The sequence below is a fragment of the Gallus gallus genome, chromosome 1 (assembly GCF_016699485.2).
Source record: "Gallus gallus isolate bGalGal1 chromosome 1, bGalGal1.mat.broiler.GRCg7b, whole genome shotgun sequence".
Taxonomy (NCBI): domain Eukaryota; kingdom Metazoa; phylum Chordata; class Aves; order Galliformes; family Phasianidae; genus Gallus; species Gallus gallus.
In genome coordinates, this window is record NC_052532.1 from 55278527 (window position 1) to 55297244 (window position 18718).

Consider the following 18718-nt stretch of genomic DNA (forward strand, 5'->3'; position numbering starts at 1 on the left):
AAGGCCCAGTCCTCACTGTCATCTACCCTTATATCACTCAATATTTTTTTGACAGCAACTGACAATTAAAAAAAGTCTTCAATTCATCTTGTGAACAATTTATCTGTTTATAACCTACATAACCAAAAAAAGAAATGATGGGGAAAGTAAGAATACTGTATGAATCCTTTAATAATCTTTAAAATATCGTAATACCAAAGCAAACATTACTTCCTTTTCATTATCTTCCAAGCAGCATTATAAAACACTTTGTGCCACTAAGCAGATTTCCATTCCTAGGTACAAGAACTGCTATCCTAATATAATGTGTTACAATGTTAAATTAGCTTTCTCCATAAGATATTTAATCAATCCACAAAAGTAGAATAAAAGATAATGGGCAACCCCGTTAAACCCATGAACATATCTGATAGCACATCAGAGTAAATAACCACATCCTAAAACTGAGACGAATGTATGTACATGTTATGTGCATGTTATTCCAGTAAGAATTTCATTGGCTTTTTTATTCATTTCCAAAAAACAGATTATCTTCACAGTTGATATGAACGTGTTTCAGTTCTCACTGAAACTTCTGACAGGCCCTTGTAGAAAAAAAAATAACTACTGTGGTTATAAGTATCAGTACAGCATCAAAATATTGCCAAATAACAGTGAAAGAAAAATAAATACATTTTATATGTAAACATCTCTCCCCAGTAAGCCAGCCATTGGAAAAATATATGGTTATGCACAGATGACTAAGACATTTTTGCTTAATTTCACAGAATCACAGAATCATACAATTACAGGGGTTGGAAGGGACCTCGAGAGATTATCAAGTCCCCTGATAAAGTACCTTACAATAGATTCACACAGTTAAGCATCCAGATGGGTCTTGAATATCTCTATAGAAGGAGACTCTACATCATCTCTGGACAGCCAGTGCACTATCACCTTTACCATAATGAAGTTCTTCTGCACATTTTTACAGAATTTCCTATGTTCAAGTTTTAGGCCATTATTCCTTGTCATATTCTCACCACTGAGAAGAACCAGGCTTCACCCATTTGACCTCCTGCCTCCCTTTAGATACATATAAACACTAATCAGATCCCCCCTTGGTCTTCTTTTCCCCAGGCTGAACAGACCCAGGTTATTCAGCCTTTCCTCATATGGAAGGTGCTCCAGAATATTTATCATCTTTATGGCCATCCACTGAACTCCTAGTAGATCCCTGTTTTTTTTTTTTTTTTGGACTGGGGAAACCAGAACTGGACGCAGTATTCTAAATGTGCCCTCAGCAGGGCAGAGTAGAATAGGAGGACTGCCTCCCTTGACCTACTGTCCATGCTCTTTTTAATGCACCCCTGAACACCGTTGGCCTTCTTGACCACAGTGACACACTTCTGTCTCATGGCCAACCAGCTGATGAACACCCAGGTCCTTCTCCATAGAGGTCGTCTCCAGCAGGTAATCCCCTAACCTGTACTGATATATGCAGTTATTCCTCCCCAGGTGCAAGACTTCACATTTGCTCTCATCAAACCTCATCAGATTCCTCCCTGCCCAACTTCTCAGTCAATTTACTCATACAAAAATAATAAATGTGATAAAATTTCAAGTGTCCTATGCAATGTCATTTTTCTAAATCAGGCTGGATTTGTCCCTGAAGTTAAAAGAAATAACTCTCAGAAGGGCAATTAAAAATAATTTACATATATATCAACAGTGAAAAGTCTCCTTAATTTCCAAGATCTTCCCTCGGAGCAATAGTTTGATATTATTCGGTTTCTCCACATAAACCTAGATATTTCTCTTAAATCCAGTAAGATCTATGAATTTCTTTTAAATACTTGTACAAAGTACAAGAAAAGGTTGAAAAAAAAATAAAATAAAATCCCTGTGAGCTGAAACTTAATAGATTGCAGTTGGTTGCTCCAAGCTGTTTGTGGTTAAAAGCATTTTAAAAGCATGGTGTTATTACACTATGAGTAAGTCAGGCCTTCTTTCTTTCTCTCTCTCTCTTTTTTTTTTTTTTTTTTCCTCTTCAGGCTAATTTTTACCAGGAATTGTCACCTTGAGCAGATCTTACATTAACCCAAATACCAGATGTTAATTTCCTTAACCCGTTTTTGTCTGTCTTCCCTGAAGTATCATGGAAGCCATAAGTCCAGTTTCAGGGTTACTGAGCGCCCAGAGCTCCAGTTAAACCAATAGTGGCTGTGGATGCTAGACAACCTTTAAAAACAAGTTATAAGGCAATGCTGCTGACATAGAGAAAGTAGTTCTGGAAGCTCCTAGCATGGAGAACACCCATTGACTCATCTGGTATTTCCATACATGAAAGCTTGGAAAACTACTTTCTGTTCTCAAATCTTAGGAGAGCCTGAGACTTCTTTTTGGATATTCTTAGTTTCCATCTCACTTAACCAGTTTAAAATAAATTAAAAGTACCCTCTCTGTGTGCATGCATTTATGTACTTGTGTTTGTGTGCAGATAGATACACAAACATACAGGCACACGTACACAAATCCCTCTGTATTTTATACTGAGGTAGCAAATACGAACCCCTGTTGGTCTTCAGCATTTTGCTATTTAGATTTTACAAAAAGTGAAATGAAATGCATATATATATATATATGATTAATATTTCTGCCAATACCAAAGAGAAGACCTGTGTCCTAGAGAAGCAGCAAACCAACCATTGCCAATGCCATTTTTGGTGGTCTTCCAATTTTGAGAATATGAACATATGTACCTTGTAGTAGGATATCACTTTATTTTTGGTAAATTCAGTCTTGTGAACTTTCATTTCTCTCAGCAAACAATAAGGATGTAACAGCTTTTGATTAATATAGCTTGCACCAATGTTACTGAGAAGCCATCTGGTCAGATTAGGATTGCCAGAGCTTCGGATGCATTCTGCCAGCTACCAAACAGGATGAAAGGTGGAAGAAGTAGGCTCTGTAACACATGGTTCTCTATAATGGCTTTATATTTGCTTGGAATTCCCTTAAAATAAACAAAACTTTCTTTGCATTGTCAGAAAAGTACAAGGAAAAGATAAAAGGGCTAAGCACTGGGAATTTAGACTATGGGAGTAAAACTGGGCTCTAAAAAGGCAACAAATGATTGACACAATATGCCAGATGTCTCCTATCATAATTCACAACTCTGAATTTCCAGAGGAAAAAAAAGAAAAAAAAAAGCATTGTTCTTTCTTCTCTTTACAGATGTTCTGCAAAGCGAGTACTAAAACTAATAAAGAAATAATGGTTTTATACTTGTTTATTTTAATGGAAAAAAAAACATAAAACAGCTGCAAATATGAGGCTTCCTTAAGTACTCCTTGGCGAAATAAGACAGTGTTGACCTGGGACCCAAATCTGTGCAAAAGGTATTTATCTTGCAAATATAGCCCTGACACTGTGTTCTGAGTAACCTCTTTTAGCCAGTGGCTGGCGTAAGGATAAGTCTTCTAGATCTTTTGAGAACAGGCCTGAAAATAACAGCTCCTAAAATCTCTTGTCTCAGACTGCATGGAAATGGTGATTTATGTTTTTATGAGAAGATAAAAGACCAAGTAATTTTACCAACATTAGTTACATTTCAAAAAATAAGCCAGTGTTTATTGAACTTCTGAATATATGTCAAAAGATTTTGTGCCACGTAAGTTGCTTCAGTGAAGTTTTCAGTCAGTTAGAGAGCAGATAAGCTGTCCAAGATCTTTTCTGGTCTCTGTCTCTGGAACGCTTCCTCTTACACTGCTTCTCTTTACAGCTGTATGAATGTTGTATGAATATGAATGTTATATATGTTATATACATATATATATAGCTAATTTGGTGTTAAACAAAATTATGATGTTCCTGTCCACTCCCCCTTGCCTCTGTAATGTAAACAAATCATGGAAACAAAGATACAAAAAAGGTGTCCATGGATAGCCATATCAGTTCAAGCAAGGATGAAGTTTCACCTTTTTTTTTTATTCTGCTTCATATGCAAGCTGGCAGGGAAAAAGCTACCAAAAAAGATAGCAAAAAAAATTTTTAGAAGTCCATTTCCATCTGCAGCCAGATCAGTTCACCAAGTTGAACTAGTGAATGAATGCTCTCTCCCTAATGCCTTGTAAAGAGAAGATGTCAAGGCAGGAATACAAAGTCAGAAGGCTGAGAAGGGAAAGGCTGCCCATTTCAGTGACAGCTTTCACGTAGATTCAATTATAATGGCCACAAAATCACTCCTGGGAAGGAAAGAGCCTATGCCATAGTGGTAGAGTGAACCGTGTGTATGGAACTACCACTTCCTTTCTGTATAAGGACAGAGGTAATAACTAAGGCCTCTTCAAGATCTGCTGCTGCTTCTCCAGTCTTCCTGTCCTGTTCCCCTGTGTCATTTTCTCCCACAGATTTCTCTACTTTGGTTCTTGTGAAACAGTGTTCCTTCCAATTAGAAGATCCTGAATCTTCCTCCTCTAGTAAGAAGCACATGGATTTGGCATGTATTCTGTTTGGCAGACAGTCTATCCCATACAGTTGGAGTGACAAGAAGATCACATTTTAACCAAAGTTTTAAAAAATCCAAGTGTTTGTACTTATATGGAAGAGCATTCTGCTGCTCAGTTTGACTTCCAGTAGCAAAGTTCAGGTCTGTGGCCTAAGCAGTCATTAGAAGGCAGGACTTTAACACAGGTTTTATGTCAACATTTGTATGTAGCCATGAACTTATTTTGCTCTGTGATGTAATGTTAACTCAGGCAATAGAAGCCTACACTTTTAATATGCGAACATATTTATAGCTCTTTATAGGTAGACACAGGCAAACTTTTGTCAACATGAACACAGTCTGTAGAATTGTAAGTTCAAACATAGCATAGAGCAACTATGGAATCAGCCAAGGAAAATCAAGTTAAACAAGAAAAGAATTTCTAGTTTACAAAAAAAAAAAAAAAAAAAAAAACAAACCTTCCTTTTTTTTTTTTTTAATTAAAACCAGGCGTTTTCATATGAATAAAAAAGAAAGAAGAAAAAATACAAAGAGATACTTGTTCATTTGTTCACCTTTAACATTCAGGAGGATAAACAGTCTGCAAGTTGGATGTGGTATTGACATAAGAGGCATCATTCTAATTAATATGGAACATAGAAGTTTTACTGGAGAGCAAGAGCAATGAGTACAGAATGGTGACTTTCTGTTTTGAATATTTGGAAGGTAGGCTCACACTATGACCCGCTTCCAGTTTCCAGTGGTATTAGGGGTGATGCCAGTATAAATCCAGTTGTCACAAAAGAACAAGTTATAGTATATATTAAACCACACACACACACACAAAAAAATACTTTCAAATAACATTAAGAGTATGACTTAAGCCCTCAAAAGCTAAGAAATTCAGAGTTCGGGCTGCAACTCTGTCCTCAACTCACCTCATTTTTTTTCGGTATTATAGCAGATATGAAGAGAGCTCCATAAAATATAATGGTTTTGGTTTACAAGCATTAGCACAACATTTGGGATTTGTCTGTGCTAGGTAGAGTGTGCCAGTTTAGCTAGAGACAACAAAACCTTCTCAGAGAAAAGAACATTACATGAGCAAAAAGTCAGATCCCTGCATTGAATGTTAACAACAGAATGCATGTTTCCCTTGATGAACACTGTAAATCATGTTCCTGGACTTCAGATATTAAACTTCTGAAAATATTTGCTGGGAATCATGAGAGTAGTGGGCTAACCTATGGTTGCATCCAGGTTTGGACTGAGTAAGCAGGTGATCGCAGTGACTGCTATTTGAAGATTCTAAAGATAACAGCCAAAACACAAATGCAGCAAAGAGTGTAGACAAATAGCAATGATTCTCTATTGGAAAATATATTATCATTTGATCAAAGTGATAAGTTTCAACAAAAAAGATATTAAAATAGTAACAGCAGGTTAAGAGATGAGAATAAGAAATGACTAAAAGCAGAAGACTAGCCTCGGAAATTGAAGGAAATATTTTTTTCTGATACCCAATAATAGGATGGGTTGCATCAGTCTGAGCTGATGCTGTGAAGAAAGAGAAGCAGAGCAACATATGTACATGTTTTATTTATCCCTACTTATGTCGTACACTTGCTGAAGTGAAGAGTGATCACTTTCTGCAGCACTCAAACTTTATTATGTTTGCTGTCATGAGTTGTAAACATTCAGGATTTCCATTTAAATTTGATCAACCTGTGAATCACTCTAGCAAATATTATGGGTAGTTCCACCAGCCCAGCAAATTTCAGCTTTCCATGAAGGAAAAACTCTGTCATTTGCCATCTTCTGCAGATAGAATTGAAGAGGTGGCTCATGATTTTTCTGACTCATCATACAAGCAGAAATGTCTATCTCTGAAGAGGTGAACCTGGGATGCTTACAACATTAATATTTTGAAAACTGCACATCTGAGAGTGAAAGCGCGACAATGGAGTCCAGATACTTTAAGGAGGTAGTGGATGGAAAGCATGCAGTGAGGAAATGTGCTAGAAATGGTTGAGCTAGAAACAGTTGCTGAATCTGACTGAGATGTAAGGAAATTAAAGAATATACATCTATTAACATGGAACCATAACACAGCAATTTGGTTAGGGCCTATATGGGAAAAACACGACTGGAGCTTTGGGAAAAAACCCACCATAAGTGTTTTCTCACCTGCAAAACTCACAGATTGACAGAATTTCAGAGGTCAGAAAGCACCTCTGATGATGCCTGTCCAAGAAACCTTCTCAGAGCAGGGTTAGAGCAGCTTGCTCACTCATGTCCAGACAGGTTTTGAGTATTTCTAAGGATGAAGAGTCTATAACTTCTTGGGCAACCTGTTCCTGCTTGATCAGTCTCATTAATAAAATATAAATAAATAAATAAATATTTTTATGTTTAATCAGAATTTTCTGAATTTCAGTTCATGCCCATTGCCTTTTTCACAGGATACCAACAAGAAAGTTCTAACTTCATCTGTTTTACTCCTTCCATTCTAGTATTTTTATACTTTGATAAGATCCACCTCTCTTTTTAGGGCTAAGTAATCCCAGCCCGCTCATTTTCATATGTCAGATGGTCTAGTCCCTAAATCACCTTTTCTGGACTCACTCCTATATGTCCACATCCATGTAACCTTTTTTCTTGAAGCTTAAACATTGTGTTGATACATGACTGATATAGGATAGGCAGATACACAAGATCAGCTAAAAAGATGGGACAGAGTTTCTATAATTTAGCTATGTACCCAAATATTCATGTTAAATCAACTCCATCTGCTTTGAGCAGAAAACCTACTCACATGTTCTAACTGCTGCTCTGCTGATGCATGGTTACTTGTCAAGCTAATGTGACTTTATTGTGAGTGTTCAGCCTGAACATGCTGAATGCAATTTGTATAAAGCAGTATTTTGGGGCAATCAGTATGACAAACGTTATTGAGAAGCAGACCTCAGTTTAATTCTCTATAGAGTCATTCTTGCATTCAATAACTTTAATTTAAATTTACCACATTCAATCTCTCACTTCCCTTCCAAATATCAAAATATTCGGATAAAAAGTTTAAGCTTCAATGAATAACATCCCAGAAGAAAATGAAAAGGAATTATCTTACTGCAACATATTCTGAAACATTAAAAAGCAGAGTTCTTCAACTCAGGACAACGTTTACAACTATGACCTGAAACTCTGTTAAACCCGGAGTTCATTACAAGCCCTAAAAACTGCTGACGTTCCTTGAAAGGTTTGCAAATATTCTGAACAAGCTATGACCCAATTTTCAGCACAGTTGCACCAAGTTTTATTTGTGTTTGAATAAAAATAACAAAAATACATATTTTTGCATGGTTCCAAAACAAAATTGAGGGGTCAGGAGGGAGAGAAATGTGGGCTGTGTTGAGTTTAACTTTACGGTTTTGAAGCAACCAAAACTCATGTTAAACTGAACATGATGAGTGTATAGAATCACAGGAATCAAAACAAAACAAAAAAAGGTTGGAATGGAATGGAATGTTATTACAGCATTTATATCTGTTGGGGTATCTAGAACAATTTGTAGGATTCAGAAAGAAAAATAAAAATGAAGCATGATTTGGAAAATTAGTCTTAGAATGATAATTTATCCAAGCTAAGTTCATTTATCCAAGAGAAACCAGTTAGGTGACCTGATAGTAGTTTTAGTTATTAAATTACAAGGGTTTCAATTGTGATTTTTTTTTTTTAATTTAAAAGAGAAAAAAGAAAAAAGGAAAAACTAAGCTAGAAATTAAAGTTGAAAAATTCTTAATATTAAGGTGCATATTTCGGATTATCAAAATTCTCTAATGAATAACATACAAATGTTACAGAAAAATTATTAACCACTTTAATACTCTAAATGAAAAAGTAATGTCTTAACACACTTTTCCTAAACTCATCAAAAGGGGCATAATGTTAGGGTTAATAAGATAAGACTTAGAAAAACAACATTATGATAACTTCAGTCAAAATACAGAGAACATTATGGGAAGAATTCCCATGAATACCAGTTTAGTAGACACAGAGATGAGAAAGTAAGTTGAAAATTTCTGATTTTACAAAATTTCTAATGACTTTTGCTTCCACTGTGGTCCAAATTCCATCAAAGTTAACATTTTTCCTGCTGGCTAGAAAAGACAGAATAAGTAATAAGACTTCTGAAATATCTTACCCTTATTGTCGCAAAAACTGATATTTGACAAGGAGTTAGCTATTCTTCGCATTATTTTAATAACAAGTTCCTTAAGCAAAACAAACAAATAAATGCTGATAATAATTCTCTCATAAGGTACTTCTGCTTTGAGATCAAAGTAATGGCGTATACAACCACATATGAAGCCTTAGAAAATAATCTTTACAACAATATATCTTGCAAAACTATTATTTTCTTCCTGAAGTATTACAGATCATATTGTTTATCAACAGTCATAAACAAAAATGGAGTGAGAAATCCCTGCTCTATCCATCCATGTAATGCAACTGTCCTCAAGTGTAGCTCAACAGAATGTTCCAGTGTCTCACTCATACAAAATTACTGAGAATTTGAGGTAGTTAGAAAGATTAACAAAATTAATCATTTTACAAGAATATGCAAGATATTTACAACTGAAACTTGCTTTTTCTCAAAAACATTCAAGAATTTTACTCTTGCTGTCCCGGAACACAGCAGTAGTAACTCAGAAACAAATCCTCAGCTACTATAAAAGCTGTACTCTGAATCAAAGAACGTGAAAATATTCAATCAAAACGAAGCCAGAACATAAAAGCTCATTTAGAGGAGGGCTGTTGGTGGCCCATTTTAAGACTCATCTCCTTAGGATTAAGATGTCTTTTCCTGTGTATCTTGCAATGGGGTTAAGCTACCAGAAGTTAATCTGGGACAACAATTCAAGTTATGCAGTCAATTGAACAAAAGGTTCTCTCAAATTACTGGGAGTTCTGCTCAGTTGAAGGCCCCAGAATTTGGCCCAGTAATAGAAAGCCCTACTCCAATTAAGTTATTCATTTTTAGCCCTAAGCGTTCCTCTTCCTCAGTGGAGTATGCCAAGAAAACTCAAAAACTGCACCACAGAAGTAATATTAAACTTTAACAATGCTTTGCTCTGACACAGGGAGGACTCTCAAAGCTATTTAGAAACAATGGCATGATCTGCAGCTGGAGCCAGGGAATTCACGGTATATGATACTTACAGATGTGCTATTCATTGTTCATTCATCTCCTATGCTTTCAATGCTTAAGTTTTTCTTACATCTCTTGTTCCTATGCACAGAGCTTGACCTAACACACTTAAATTGCACTAAAGCTACTGTTAGTTACGTGCCTAAGGTGGTAAATGCCAAGTCAGGAAGTCAGCTGCTTATTTCTTAAATGTTACTCACTTGTAATTAGTGCATTTCTACTTTTTATATTTAAAACATCATTTAATTGAAATGCATATTGAAATTTCCGCTTTGCTTAAATATTTAAAGTTTGCCTAATTTTGGTGATTTAGATAGACCACTGAGTCAGTCCATGATACGTAACACCAAACAAAGCATGAATATGCTGTTGTACATAGAAGTTAGATCTGGTTTGGAAGTGGGAAGGGAAGGGAAGGGAAGGGAAGGGAAGGGAAGGGAAGGGAAGGGAAGGGAAGGGAAGGGAAGGGAAGGGAAGGGAAGGGAAGGGAAGGGAAGGGAAGGGAGGGAAGGGAAGGGGAGGGGAGGGGAGGGGAGGGGAGGGGAGGGGAGGGGAGGGGAGGGGAGGGGAGGGGAGGGGAGGGAGGGAAGGGAAGGGAAGGGAAGGGAAGGGAAGGGAAGGGAAGGGAAGGGAAGGGAAGGGAAGGGAAGGGAAGGGAAGGGAAGGGAAGGGAAGGGAAGGGAAGGGAAGGGAAGGGAAGGGAAGGGAAGGGAAGGGAAGGGAAGGGAAGGGAAGGGAAGGGAAGGGAAGGGAAGGGAAGGGAAGGGAAGGGAAGGGAAGGGAAGGGAAGGGAAGGGAAGGGAAGGGAAGGGAAGGGAAGGGAAGGGAAGGGAAGGGAAGGGAAGGGAAGGGAAGGGAAGGGAAGGGAAGGGAAGGGAAGGGAAGGGAAGGGAAGGGAAGGGAAGGGAAGGGACGGTGGTTATTACAGACATCTCAAGTTAAGTACGTCAAAACTCATCTGTCATCATGAAATTATATTTGTAAATCAGGTGTTTGTAATTAAACAAGGAAAATACAGGTAGATGGCAAAACACGCATGACTATTTCTAATACTTTACAAGAAGCACCATTAGTGGCAAAATCCAAAAGTGTTTGTTGCTCACCATTCATGTCTTAACTGATCTCTCTATTAATGGACTGTTGATTGAATTCAAAGACTATGTATTGTAAAAGGATTGATGAGAAGGGTACAACTAACAGGTAATTATTCAATTAAGATAATTTCAGCTTTTGATTATATGAGCTACCGTTTCCTGTCCCTGTTGTAATTAAACATTCTTACTCCTATTCCTGTGCTAGCATTCACATAGCTACATGGTCAGCAAACTTATTCAAACAAAAAGTTTGTAGCCTTCATTTGGGTTACTACTCTAAAAATCAAAAAGCACAAATATACCCACAATTCTCTGAGGATAGATGAGGTCACCACTTTTAGAAGAAGCACGTATTTAGATTGTCTTCAAGTGACTGTGAAAGAACAACTGTAGCTACATGCAGAAAACTACTTCTCATCAGCTTTTGCACTGCCACAGCATGTAACCACTCATTCTCATCCCCCTGCTAGTGCCTGAGAGGTCACCTCACAACTGGGAAAGTACAAAATCAGTCCTGAAGAGGCAAAAATGTTGGTGTTAAGAGTAAACAGAATCAGATCAGGAGAAAGCTTCACTTTTAAATTGGGAAGAAGTTAAGAAAAGCTGCATCCAGTGTAACTCATAATGCTCTCAAACTTTCTTTCAAAATAGGAAAAAAACAGGCATCCAAAATAAAGAACACCTTTTGATAAATACCATATCCATGCACCAAAACACAGAAGTTCAAGTCTTCTCAGTAAAATAGCTGCATTTTTTTCTTTTGTTTTGTTAGGGGAGGGAAAAAAAAAAGTGAACTATTTGGAATAAAATTTGCTCCAAGAAATCTTATCTGAGATAGATTCATACCCTTGAAAATTCACTTAAATAAATAAAAGTTTAACTACTGAAAACAAGATTACATGAGATGCATCTAAAAACTTCAATACAAGGTGGTATTTGCAGTCCCAATTAATAATAATTGTTCTGTAGAGCCTTCTGCATGAAAAATTCTGGTGTTGAAGTGAAAACACTGTTGTGCAGTATATGCTGACACTTTTAAGCAATATTCCTACAGGTGCTATATGAGCATACACTAATACTGAGGTCTCTGGAATAATAGTAATGATGATGATAGTAATAATAATTTACTATATAGTGTTTATCCTAGCAAAGATAAATGGAATAACTGATACCCACAAATAGCCCTGTAGCCTAAGCATATAGAATTATCATAATGCAACTGCTTATGAATAGGTGAAACTACACCCCAAAAATAACTTCAGACTTTAGCCTTCAAGTCCATAAAATAAGAATTATTATTTATTTATATGACTATATTGTTTGTAGAGTCTAGTAAGGCACAGTATAGATATATTGAAAACATAGCCCCTGCCTTCAAGGGCTTACAGGGTTAAGTCTGACCTATTTATCATAAAAATGTTGATCCAGATATTCATAGGGGTTTGCTTGAAGTGATGTTTTGATTGCACATTTCTCAAACCCATGTATCACTTCAAGATCTTCTGGATAATATACTGGTAAAAGGAAATTTAATACACATACCCCCCTGAGCCTTGTGAGGGCCCAAGGGCTAATCAAAACCACTACAGGACTTTTAGCAACTAAACTGAATTAATCAAATCATCCCTGCTGTTTTCTGTTAATGCTTGGACAATCTTGCTTTTCTACAGTTTCTCTGACAGACTGAGTAGAAGACATAGAGCCAGAAACTCCTTGAGTTTTAATCCTGGCTCTGACGCTGATTCTCTCTGCGGCTTTGGGCAAGGAATCATTGTTCTATAGTAAAATGCTTGTATTGGCAAGATGATGAACTACTGTAGATGATCTAATAAAATTTTTCCATCTTTAATTTCTATGATTCTGTAATACTAACAATCCAAGTTTCAGACTCCTATCTGAAGAGAGGAGATAAGCACCTACTCAGATTTCTGGCTTGTTAAGAAGTTTTTAAGTTACAGGATGCAGGACTTCACAGGACTGAAGCTATGATGCCTAATTAATATGCTATTTAGGATCTTCTTAATTGTCATCTCTATGGGAGCTGCATTACACCAAGACAGATTTAATAGCCTTCTTTCCCCTCTACTAATCATTATACTAGCATTAGTTCATAGGAAAATCTGCCTGCAGTGATTTGGGAACCCTTCTGTTTTGTTTAGGTCTTCTCCAGAATGTTTCAGAAACGGAAAGAAACTTCCAAACCAGCCAATGGGGGATATTTTTTCTTCTGGAAAAGGTAAATGAAGAGGTTAAGCTCAACAGGGCAAAGTTCCTAGAGTGATGCTTATGCCAATGCATACAATGACACAGTCATTGTATGAATGCCTGCATTCCCCAGCTGTTATAACCAGCTCAGTTACACCCACTGGTTGCTGACTGAAGATAGGCTCTTATGGGTGACTCTGACTTGACCTGGAGAATGGACAGAAGAACAACAGCTCCAAGTTTAACCTAAAAAAAAGTTAAAGCTACTTTGAAATCTGTTTTTTTTCCCAAATATGCGTGACATTGGCTAGAATGGAGAATCAAGCTGTTTTTGCTGATATTTAAGTGGCTTCTCAAGGTTGCAATTTAACAGAGAATCAGTTCTAAAAAGTTGATTACACACAAATGCTAAGTGGTTTTTTTTTGTTTTGTTTTGGTTTTTTTTTGCTTTGTCTTCTCCTATAATTTGTTGTTTCTGGAACTACTCAATTGGAATTACTCTTTTCCACTTAAATCTTCTTTAAGGATTAACTGTAGTCTACTTACTCGTTCCACAGAGGTTTTTTGAAAGTCTGTGGACAGTTCCTTCTTCCAACCTCTGCTCTGATTCTCTTCCATTTTATTTTCCTTGTTGTAAATGTCTCTCCATGCAATTGCATCTTTTTGACTACTTGTGATTACGTCCTCAATTCTTTGCCAATCTGGAATCATCATTCTGCTAGACAACTCACACTTTTCTCTCTCTCACTGCTTTCATAATATCATCTCTTATTCAGTGAAGCTTTATTCTTCAGCTTGTGGCCCTCTGCTCTTCAGTACTTTCCTGAAAGTTCAAAACATCAGAACTTCCACATCTCACCCCCACCACCACGGAAAGGAACTTGCTTTAATAAAATATTAAGTGGATTCTCCTGCTACATTTAAGTGCCTTGTTAAGTGGGCCTTAAGATCTCCATGGTAAGGAATATTCTTATTTTCAGATTTTACTATATAAACGTGAGAGTAATAACAACATGCACCTGAAAAAATGTTATTAAAATTTATGCGTCTAGAGAGACAGATGATGTGGTAACATGAATTGCACTGCACATATAATTAGCTTATTTTGCTGTTCATTGAACACCAGCCATAGTAAATGCTGTATACTGCTATGGACACCATTCTGCCCTATTAATGTATGTGCAAAACCAGGCAAAGATGGGACTAATTTAGATAGTCTATAATAAGATTTGCTTATCAGTTACATGACATTCAAAGTATCACACAAAGGGAGAGAGCAGTGAAGAGTAATAAGAGTATGTTTCAGTAAAGGACCATTGCAAGCAGCTTTCTCACTTTCCAGCCACAGTTAAAACTAACTTTCCCAAATCAGGTCACGCATACAGGCAATTACTGTGGAACTAGTTGCTAATAAGTTATGTTCATGTTTGGCAGGGATATTTTTCTCATTGTTTTACCAGTTTGTATTGTTGTTCAATCAACTAACATTCTTCACTTGCTCTTTGATAAAGAATGCCACCTTGGTCCTTGGCTCCATTGCTACACATCATATGAAAGCATATAAAGTGGCAGGAAGAACAATTGTTCCTTTTAGAGCAGCAATTTTTTTGCAGGGCAGACAAGTAGTTCCACTACGAAGCTTGGTACCATTGCAGGAGGATGGGGTGACCTATAAGATGAAATGACGTAAGACAGCAATCCCTCAAACCAACAATAGACAACTGGGAGATAAATGTGATTCATGGCTCTCACCACGTTGCAGTGTATTTTGAGGTTCTTTGTTGTATGCCAACAGCCATAAAATTACTCTTTTTGCAATCATGTGACTATTTCAACATGAAAATGTTGACAACGTTGACATATTACTGTTATAAATTGAAATTTTGCCAAAACTAATTTTCACTCCCCAAGGGATTTATCTGCCATGCTATTTTAACAGTGTTGTATGACTTGTGTCAATAGACTCTTGCTTTCTTAAATGTGTATAACAACATGACATTATAATGAAAAATATGCATGATTACTGGTATTTACTGCAAATATTGGTGGAGTTGTGAAGTTAAGTAATCAGGCCAACTACAGAGGAATGGCTGGTTAACCAGTTATCACATTTTATTAGAAATGAACACATAAACCTCCGACATACCACAGTTAAAAGCTATTTCAGTCAGTGGAAAACAACTGAAAGACATCTAGAAATGCCTGGAAAGGATGCCCCTCCCCCCAGAAAAAAAAAAATCACTTCATGAAAGTCACAAGAAAGTTATTATCCAAGCTAGGTCACTGACAAGAGATGTTGTTAATGATCCCATTGAAATTATTAACGCATTTAAGAATTACTTTGCAAACTATAATATTATATCCTGGGAGAATATTGAATCATGCTAGTTACTTGGATGAAGATCAAAAAACCTCAGGATGAAAAGATCAGACTCTGAGAAAGTTTGGAGTACTACATGATTAATAAAAATTAAATGCCAGACTATTTGCATTTAAGTCCACAAAAGAGTGCTGACTGGATCCTACCACGTGGTTTAGAATTACAGAATATCTAAGTACACCTCTGCGCACACAAAATCTTGACATTAATACAACACAAGGATAACTCTAGTGCTATAGTTACACACTAATATGGCAAAGGAATATTGCAGATAATGAATGACTTAAATTTCTCTTCAGTTCACAAAATATAACTTTCTGAAACATTTTGATGTTAGATAAATATTACAGCACTTTGCACACAAGAATTTTTATATCTCTCTGTTTATTTGCCAAGTAGTTTAGAGATAAATAATCTAGGTCTTCTGTCTGATCATGTAATATTAAAATATTATATGCATACAGAATTTGTATGGTATCTTACAGCTGATGGCAAGACTTGCAGCCAGGTATTCTTCAAAAATCCTAAGTAAACTGCAGAAGATCTATTCACATTTCAGATATCAAGACAAGAGACAAGAATTTTTGCTATAAAATAGAAATGTAGTAAGTATAAAAGATAAAAAGTTTGAAACAATTCTGCCAGAAGTGATTTGGGATACTGAAATCTACTGAGGAAAAGAATACTGAACAAAAAATGAAGTTTTTCTATGCTTTTTAGTTCATGGCTCACGTCCATTAAAAACTCCTATGTGCCTCATGACATCATGACTCTGAAATGAGTAATCATGAAGCTGCTTTGTGTTCCGTCTGCCATTCATAGTACCTGGTTGCAAAGGGCATAGCTAGATAGTCTCTCAAGGCCTCTTCCAAACTGAGTTTCTAGAACAGCAACATCCAGGAGTGATGAGCCTCCTGCTCACACATTCTGATAATTTAACACGGCTAAGCTTCAGTTTCAGATGTTAAACAGATTCTTTATACTTGACCATGTATGACAACTATAACTAACAGCAATTTTAGGCCTATTTTTTCAAATGGAGTAGGTAAGCAAGGCATAATTCTGACAGATGACATGATTAGGTGATTTAGGGATGGCAGCACAAAGTTTTGTGTGGAAGTATGTGTGGTGTGAAAGCAATCTACAGGAATTTGATGCTCTCTAATCTGAGAATTCATTGGTGAGGTTAATGTATGGGATGCGGTTCATGAACAGCCTAGAATCAAGTTTCTTAGTGGCTGTTGCAGTCTCTAAGCTAAGAGGAGAAAAGCTGGCTGCCAGCTTTTCTTCTTGGTTAGCTGCTCCAGAGCTATCATGAGAATACAAGTTTTCTTTACAGCTACTATTTTCAATGTTACATTTCATTTTTCTAGATTGGAAAATCAGTAAATAAATAGAGGCTAGCAGGCTGCATGTGTGAAGGTGAGAGAAGAAGAAGGAAGAGATTACAGGTATGCTACATGCTAAAAATGAATAAGACAGCTTTTGGCCTTGTAGATACAGAGGTAATGACAGCTGCACACATTTTTGCAAACAGTTTCTTACTTTGCCACCTGTACTACCCATGCAAACTCAACTGAGCCTCTGCAGAAGTATGGGCACATTCTATTACCTCTTTCTGAATGCAGAAGCATTTTCCCTACACCGTGTTTTTCTCTTACTCCTTTGCTATTCATTTAGGCCTTACATCATACTTTCTGGAATCCTAACAAACTGCATCCACTACTCTGGAATCTTCCTCCTTTGTTCAAATGAATTTTTATTAGTACTAATGATCTTGTTACCTGTTCATGTATCTTTTAAATCTAACCCTGGTTCTGATCTAGATTAGGTAGGTGGTAATAGAAATATATTTTTCATCATATAGTATCCCAAGAGTAGTTCAATTCCCTTTATCACGTCAGTGGATGTCTGTCAAATACCTGTTGTCACAGGTACTACAGGACACCAAACACTACCATAAGTGGGTTCCTTTCCAATAGAAACATCACAGAATGGCTGGACCCTAGAGATCTGTGTCATCTCTCACTACTCAAGTGGCCTCTCAGGTAAAAAGGAGATACTTTGGCATGAGAAAGTGTGAGAATTTTGTATTGCTGTTGCCTGACACAAATACGTTTAGGCACTGAGTTGACTATTCCTGTATGGAATACAAAAGAATATTGTAAATTTAGTTATTCAATTCTTTTTATCAAACATTTGAGAACAATAGCAAAATAAGTTTTAATGTTGATTATTTTTATCAAAGTTCCAGTCGGAATAAAGTGCTGTTCGAAGACAAAGAGCCCTCTGCAAGGAAAAAGTATTACTGAACAGTTAGTGAAACATACAGTTAAATGTACTGTTGAGGAGAGATACTGCTGCTTGACCACATACTCATTGTCTCTGCTGAAATGAGCACTGAGTTAATACTGCAAAAGCTTCTAAACCTCACATTAAAAAAAGGGTAAAATTTCGATGCTAAAGGTATTTCTCTCCTTCATTTTACACTCACTATCCATTCTTAAATTATAATGAATAATCAGAGATAATTATCGTATTTCTATAATGACGGAGAACCTGTACATGCTAAGACATAGGCATAATTTGATATTTATGAAATGTTTCTTTATTTATGAAGCATCTGTCTAGAAGTTTAATTCTCCCCACTGCAGCTTTTCATTACAATTCTAACGCAGATGAATAATGAAGAAGATTCCTATCTAGGCTATTAAAATTTGAAAAACGAATACCCTTTGATGAATCTAATCCAACACCTCATCCAGCTACCGTATGAAGTTGTCAGTATTTTCGTTTATTTTTCTGTTTCCTATTTCAGTCAGAGAGGTTAAAATAGGAAAGCCAAAATCTGGAAAAGAAACAAAATGGAAGAGGGACAGGGGAATGGGTGTGTGAAATGTTAGGGAAGTTAAACAGCAAAAGGTTCAGATTACAGTGCATAAAGAGGCCAGAGAAATATTAAAAAAGTATGAAGTTTATAATATTGGACAGAGAATTAAAAAACCTAGAGCAGCAGCATAAGAATAGATAGACGACAGCTGTGGGTGGATGAAGAGAGAGAAAGAATAGGAAGGGCCTGATCTTGTTCCCACGGAAGTCAATGGCAAAACTCTCATTGACTTCAGTGGAAACTGGAGAGGCCCACAGTGAATGAAAATTCATCACCATGAGGGAGGGAGAGGGAGGAGAACTGGAATTAATAGAAGAATAAACAGGGTAGGGAAAATTAAAATTGAGAACAGTTATTGAGGCCTGAGGTGACAGTCAGAACAGCAAGCATAGCCAAGACCATGAGGGAGCCAAAGGCCCTCTGCACATCACAGAAATGAGGACCCGTCTGAAAGCAATATTCTAGAACTTTT

General features: G+C 36.7%; 1 long non-coding RNA gene across 1 annotated transcript in view; it reads right to left on the reverse strand.

The window, feature by feature from the left end:
* LOC121109115 overlaps nucleotides 1–18718 on the reverse strand; it is a 77617-nt gene that overhangs the window by 14917 nt on the left and 43982 nt on the right. The gene's annotated exons all lie outside the window — the stretch shown is intronic.